Below are 6,636 nucleotides of genomic sequence, written 5' to 3'. Positions count from 1 at the left end.
GAGATGTGACTGACGTTCTTTTAAGGGAAGATATTCATCCAAGATCACAAAGCTTCTGATTGGCAGATGTAGTGCGATATGAACCCAAGTGTAGCTTGTTTCTAAGGCCTGTGCTACTTCCATTTCACCACACACAGTAAGTCATTGAAAACATTTCACATTGTGGCACAGTCATCTTGGGTTTCTATTTTTCAGTTTCTTAGAATTTAGAATTCTAAGAAACTAATTATTTTATTTTCAGAGTAATGTGATGACTAACTGTTCTATATGGATATTTAAAACACTGGTACTAATACTTTGAAACTACTGAAAATAGTCATAATGAAGAATTTTTTCACATCAGAAAATAGATAAATAGTACAGGTATATTCCTGATTTTCAATTTTCTTCATTTTGTTTTGTTGACTTAATTATAATAGGTACTAAATTCATATGATCCAAAAATCAAAACTTATTTTTAAAAAATTCATGGTCAAATGTTTTCCTCCCTTCTCTATCCTCCTTTGGCCCAATATCCACCCACCTCCATAGTTTCAGTGTATTCTACTGGATGTTTGCATCACAATTTATTTAAGAAATCTCCCATTGATAGACATTTGAATTGTTTCCTTTTGTTTACTCCTACAAGCTGTGCTGAAATGAATAACTTAAGACATGGGTTATTTTATACTTACCCAAGCTGTAGAATCAATTCCCATAAATGAAAATCTGGGTTATCATTTCATTTAATTTGCTTGTTATTTTATTTGATTTTACTAGCTTATTCATTATTTATTTACTCGTTAATATTATAATAACCTTGGCTTTAATTCACATCTTCCCATGGACTCTGCATCTATCCCATTCAAGCTCCTTTGTCCTGTTTGGTATAGAAAATCACTATCCTAAACTTTGTGTTTATTATTTCCTTGCTTTTGGTTTTGTAATTTTGTCGTCTACCTGATGACGAGACAATACATTGCTGTAGCTGTTGCTGTACTTTATAAAATATATGCTATCTTTAGGTTCTAACTTTCTTTTTATGCCACTTAATATTATACAAATAAAAATCATCTATGCTGAAAAACAATGAAAATTAAACACTTGTAATTTTGGATAGGCATTGTTCAATTGCCCTCCAAAGAGTTGTGCCAGTTTGCCTTTCCATGATGAGCAAGAGTACCTGTTGTCCGTTATCCCTCAGTGGAATGTATTAGGATTTTGGACTTTTGCCAATCTGATAAGTGAAGAAAAATATCTCAGTTAAATTTTTATTTGTATTCTCTTATTTTAAGGGCTGTAAAGAATCTTGTCATATATTTAAAGCCATTTACAGTTCTTGAACAGTGAACTGTGAACTGTTCATTTACTTAGTGTATTTCCTATGAAATGAGTTATCAGATATTTTTTTCTAGATTGTCATTTGCCTTTTGACTTAGCTTATGGTTATTTTTGTTTGTTGGTTTTGCCATATAGAAGTCTTTTAATTTTAATATAGCTATATTTATCATCTTCTCCTTAGCATTTCTGGATTGAGTCATGGACACATATATAGTTTTGAAAGGTTGGGCAAGGCTCTGGTTTTGATGGTACCTGGTACCATGAAGTATGCCCTATAGTGTAAAGTGCACTTGAATGGGACTGAGTGACACTCAATCACTGGGCAACCTTTGGCAATTTACCTGACCCCTCTGGACATGGAGCTATGGAATCAGCTCTCATCCACTTTCTTGCATTCCGAATGGTATAAGCTGTAGGCTCATTGGGAAGACAGAAATGGCTTCATAATTGAATAGCCGCATTGATCCTTCTTAATTAATTGAGAGCAAATGAGGCCAAGTAACTTGAGTGGATAAATAAATTAACCAACTTTGCAATGCAGAAGCAAAATTCCTTCAGATATATATCAAACACTGACACATCAGTCATTTAAAAGCCTAGCATGACAGTATCAAAGCAATAAAGAATAAGCACTGAGGTTAGAATCCCGAGGTCCTCTCTTACTATTGTTTTGTTCAGTTGTCTTTTCCTTTTGTAAATAGAACACAAATGAAGAAGGTGGAGAGTGGAGACTGTGTTCTCGAGAGGAGCTTTTTTTTTTTTTAGGTGAAGAGTAAATCTTTATTTTTGCCCATGAGACAGAAATATGGAAAAAATGCCACATCATAAAACAAACAAAATGCCACATCATAAAAAGAGAACATTTGTTTCCAGGGAAAATGAAAGTCCAAGAAAAGCAAAATCAGTTTCCAGCAATATCTATTCTAGGTAAACCCAAACACTGAATATTAAAAAAAACAAAATGATGAGATGATTTGAGGAAGCCAGAATATCTACTATACCTAAGTAGCTTCCCGCCCCCTCCCCCGCCCCATCTTCCTTTACTAGAGAAGTTGTGGGTTCATAGAACAATCATGCATAAAATACCAGATTCCCATACCCCATTCCACCACCGACACCTCGCATTGGTGTGGAACATTCGGAAGAGTTTCTTTAAGAGAATCTGAGTGAAGCCTTGGAGTGAGCACAAAATTAGGCCTGATGCCCTGCACCTGCTCAGCTCTGCGCCAGGGGAAAGGTGCTGGAGAAAGCTGGCCTGTCGCCACTTCAGACTTTCCACCAACCCTGGAATGGGGTCACCTCCCAGCAGTCCCCAGTTCTAACGGCTCAGTTTTCAATCCATGTGACAGGCAGAAGAGCCAAGTCTACACGGGCAGTAAAAATATTAAGAGGGCTTCCATTGGCAAAATACGAATATAAAAAAGTAACAACATCCCCTTCATCCACTAATTTTATCATTCTTTGGAGACGAGCTGTAAAGTTTTTGTCGCCTGGTTTTATTTCCCTTTCTTTATATACACACATAATGTTTCCCATTGTATTCTTTATGTTTACAGATAGTCGCTTTGCTCCATTACTTTCCTAAATCAGATGAAAATCACTTGCAATGTTTTCAGGGCTAAACAGGAGTAAAAACGGGGAAAAGTGGCAAATTGGACACCAGGGATGGCCCTTAAGCAGGCTGTTTTTATATGGAAAGCAACTCACTTCTTCTAAGGCTTTGTTAGATCTTGATTGAGCTGATTAGACCATAGAATGGCCTGTCTGTTGATAAAGCCTCATCCATGCATTTTTTTTACTTTTAGAGGATTGAGTCATTTACTACCTAATTTGAGCCTAATTTAAGTAAGTTGAGTATTTAAATAGGCAGGAAGTTTTATCCTCATGTCGTAAATGAGATAACTGTGGACCTGAATGACTAGGAAACTTACTCAAGGGCACACAATATTTGGAATCCAAGCTAGAACTCCACTTCCTGTCTTGGGCATCCAGGCTCCCAGGTTTAATTGATCATTTTGGCTTGTGCCGCCTGAATTCATCCAAGAGTTGGCGAAAATAACATGATTGACCAAATCACAACCAACCTGATGCAGTGGAAACTCAAGCCTTGGGCAATTGCTGGAGAAAGGAAAAAAAGTGAGTTTTAAATCTATATTTAGATCCATGCAGACAGCCACACTAGATATGTCTGGTCAAATTTATTACTAGAATTATCTGGTGGTTCGGATAACATGTATCTATAGAAAAAAGGGAGGTGAGGCACTGAATCAGTTAACCACCCATTTCTGACTGAGGGCCCTTACTGCATTACATCTCTAAAACTTGACCAAGGCTTGACTTCACTCCATGGATATCTGCACATTGACCGTGGAAAGAGCAGTGTTCTACAAATAGTCTTATAAGTAAATAGCCACGAGTGTATTATAAATGCTCCAAGAGAAGGTGGAATGAAGGAGTTATGCCTGAGGGTTAGGACCATCAAACTTCAATGGGTGAAAAGTGGAATGAGAAACATACATTGTGTGTCACAAGGCAATGAAATAAAATAATATAAGGAAGCCATGAGGAAGGACTACGAGCTCAAATGGGCTGGAGCCACACCTTTGTCACTGGGTTGCTCCTCTCAACCACAAAAGGTCATGCATGCACATGGAATTTTAACTTTTAAAATTCTGGCCAAGTTAATACCTGCCTTAGGACATTTGTCACGTTATATATTTTTAAGGAATTTGAAAAGTGCAAAGAAGAAACGAATATTTGTCTGAATTTCTGTCATCCATCATTAACCTCTAACATAGTATCTTTAGGGTCCTTTCCTCCAGAAACCTGATGCCTTATGCTGCTAATGGTTCTTCCACTTGCCCCACTGCAGCGGCTTCCTCGAGACCGAGAGCCAAAACCCAAACATCTTCCTTCCTCCTCTCCCTCATCTAATCTTGCCAGCCTTGTCTCCACCTTTTTTCTCCCTCCAGGCCTGGCTTCCAAATTTCCAAGGATTCAGCCAGCTAATCTAATATCCAATTCATGCCAAGGTGCTGATTAACAGATGTTAATGTGCAAATGGGCCCACCCTCCCCTTTCTCCTGGGTGATCTGTGTATTTTTGTTGAGATGCCTTCACAAGGCTCTGAGGCTTGATTCAAACGGAAATATCAGGCACTGGGGAGACCAATAAGAAATCTTTGGGGGCGTCTGCGTATCGCACTGAGTAGCAGCCACTCGGTGCACATGATAACCAGAGATGAAGGAGCCTAGAAATCCAACCCAAAATAGCTACTGCGACTGCCTAGGTAAAATTGGGCTCTAAGACACTTGTGAGCTGGGAGAGGGCAGACAAACATTAGCTAGACTAAGGAAGTAGCCCAGCCCTGGTCTTCTCTCAGTTTCAGTTTTGCCAGGATGAAATGGCAGCAGCTAAATTGGGTCAGATCTGCCACAGTGGTTTGGACAAAATAGCAAAAGGCAAAAGCTTTCTGGGCAAAGAATTATAGGACACATGAAACCCGTGAGGCCAATGATTCTGTCCCTTGCCAATCTGAGGCTTAGCTGTGTTCAAAAAGACATGCCCCTTTGCCACAATACTGGGTTTAAGGATGATGATCTAGGATGTTCCAGCCTCAGAACTGTGGTGAAAAATTCCTGACATAATGGTGTCTTTGCATGATTCTGGCTGGTGTGTTGGTCAGAAAAGAAAAAAAGGGATGGCCCTAAACTTGCTCCTAATGGCTTCTGATAGAGACTTAGACATTTTAACTGGGTTGGCAATGGCTATATACTAGATGTGGTTTGCCTATACTTGATTATTTAAATTTCATAACAGTTGTGATGGTGCATATTACTTACAAAAAGGGAAATCACATTTCAAGATGTTGAATAATGTGCCGAAGTTCTTGCATCTAATTAGGGGAGGGAGCTGAAATTGAAATTTGAATCTACACAGTTATGAAGAACTTCTCCACTGTGCCCAGTTATCCCTGGGTTGCAAATAAGTCTGAGGAAATTCACAGGTGTTTTTCTTTAAGTTAGACTCTATAAAAGATTATATTCGACATACGATATTCACCCAAAGACTAAAGACAATGTAAGGGTGGAATGGCAATTCATCATTACCTCAAATTCTTCAATTCACACTCACAACTTCTCCCCTCATCTTACTTTATTCATTCATTAAAATCCTATGAGGGAAAAAAAAAAACCTATGTGCTTGGGTGGTGCAGTGGTGGCTCAGTGGCAGTGTTCTTGCCTGCCACGCTGGAGACCTGGGTTCGATTCCTGGAGCCTGCCCATGCAAAAATCAAAACAACAACAACAAAAAACTAAAACCCTATGAGCTTGAAGTGTAAAATGAAAATGTTTCGGGAATCTTCAGTACAATCCCCACCCTCCATTTTGCTTCCCATAACTACTTAGCCTCCGCCCAAGATGTTCTGAGTTTTTTTGTTAAATGACAAACCAAGGTCAGCCAGAGATCTTCAGAGGCCTTTCCTGCCCTATTTTGGGCTAGGCTGGATTTCTTCCAGTTATTGTTTCTCTTCCTATATATGGGTGCAAATCAATACACCAAAAATGGTGGGGCCAGATCCTCTGCAATCACTTCTAACTGCCTCAGAATTACCCTTTTCCTTCTTCTCCCAGTATTGGCTTTCCCAAGGAGTGCTCCTAAGGCATTGCCATCAAGGTGTGTAGAGGTACGTCCTAGGTAGGACCCCCAAGATTGTTCAATAAAAAACTCCCACTCAATTAACTGTCTAATAAGCATAATAAGACAGGGCTGTTGCCCTATCACTCCCACTGTAGGGGACATGCAATAAGGGGGAGGAATTAGCCCTCTTTCGTGTATACAGTGGCAGTCATTAATAGTTGAGATGGATTAGTTCATATCCCTTAAAAAACACAGCACTTTAAGCTCAGGAAACATGAGAGAAAGCAGGAAAATATTTACTGAAGAAAAAGGATGGGAAAAGATTTAGAGCATGAGAGGATGCTATGGGGAATACCTGGTAGTTCTAGGAGTTGTCAGGAAATGAGAACTTATCTGAAAATAATCTTTTCTGCTTTACTCAGGACCCTGAACATTAACTCATGATTTGTACCTTAGAAAATTTATCATTAAAGGATAATTCTTAAGCCTGCTATTGACTATCTTTACTCTAGAACTAAAACTGGGTCCTAATTAAAGAACTGATTCATTGATTTCTCTTATTTGCCCATCTTAGACCCTTTGGGACATTAACAAAATGTGTGTAGGTTTTGGGTTATTCATTTCAAGCACACATCTGGTGACAATATCTTGATACAATGAAATCAGTCTGTAGAT

Source organism: Tamandua tetradactyla, chromosome 18, assembly GCF_023851605.1.
Source record: "Tamandua tetradactyla isolate mTamTet1 chromosome 18, mTamTet1.pri, whole genome shotgun sequence".
Lineage (NCBI taxonomy): Eukaryota > Metazoa > Chordata > Mammalia > Pilosa > Myrmecophagidae > Tamandua > Tamandua tetradactyla.
Note: the sequence above shows the minus strand (reverse complement) of the source record.